The sequence below is a fragment of the Asparagus officinalis genome, chromosome 5 (genome assembly GCF_001876935.1).
Source record: "Asparagus officinalis chromosome 5, Aspof.V1, whole genome shotgun sequence".
Taxonomy (NCBI): domain Eukaryota; kingdom Viridiplantae; phylum Streptophyta; class Magnoliopsida; order Asparagales; family Asparagaceae; genus Asparagus; species Asparagus officinalis.
The window spans coordinates 113,828,805-113,829,611 of record NC_033798.1 but is presented as its reverse complement, the minus strand read 5'-3'; positions in this window follow the sequence as shown (position 1 = coordinate 113,829,611).

Below are 807 nucleotides of genomic sequence, written 5' to 3'. Positions count from 1 at the left end.
CACTAAGGGCGTATATTCGCGGTTGGACCAATATTACAAAGTGTCTATTCACAATAAGTAGAACTACAAGGACTCTATTTATTATTCACAACAGATAGAACTATATTAGATCTCTTTGAAATTAGATGATACTATATAGGGTGTCCGTCACTAAGGGCGTATATTCGCGGTTGGACCAATATTACAAAGTGTCTATTCACAATAAGTAGAACTACAAGGACTCTATTTATTATTCACAACAGATAGAACTATATTAGATCTCTTTGAAATTAGATGATACTATATAGGGTGTCCGTTTGCAATGAACCTTTTGAATTTGGTAAGATTTGAGTTATGTTAGTAAATCGGTTAATGATTTTGATATTTTGACGTTTTTTTTAGAATGGTTTTGATGGTTATAGATCTAATCTGGTAAGATTTGAGTTATGTTAATTCGCCCTGATTTGGCAGATTTGTTCTATTCCTTGTGAAATATGGTCAACGTATATACTTTCAGTTTTATTCATTTCCCATGTTGATTTTAATTTGTGTCCACATAAATACTTGTCTCATGTTCAGTTGATATCCGTATTTGCTTTTGACGGATATGAACTATGAGTTTTTCTCATCGATGAAGTCTATGCTCATAACATCCATTAAATGACAAATGTCATATCCATTTCATGTAGGGCTCAGTTTCCTCACTGTTAGAGAAGCTATGTGATTGATTTAGCAACAATTGCAATACAAATTAATTGTTAACAATTTGAATTTTGATTCTCTGCTAAATATGTTGTTACATCGTGCTTATTTTTATTTCTTGGAACT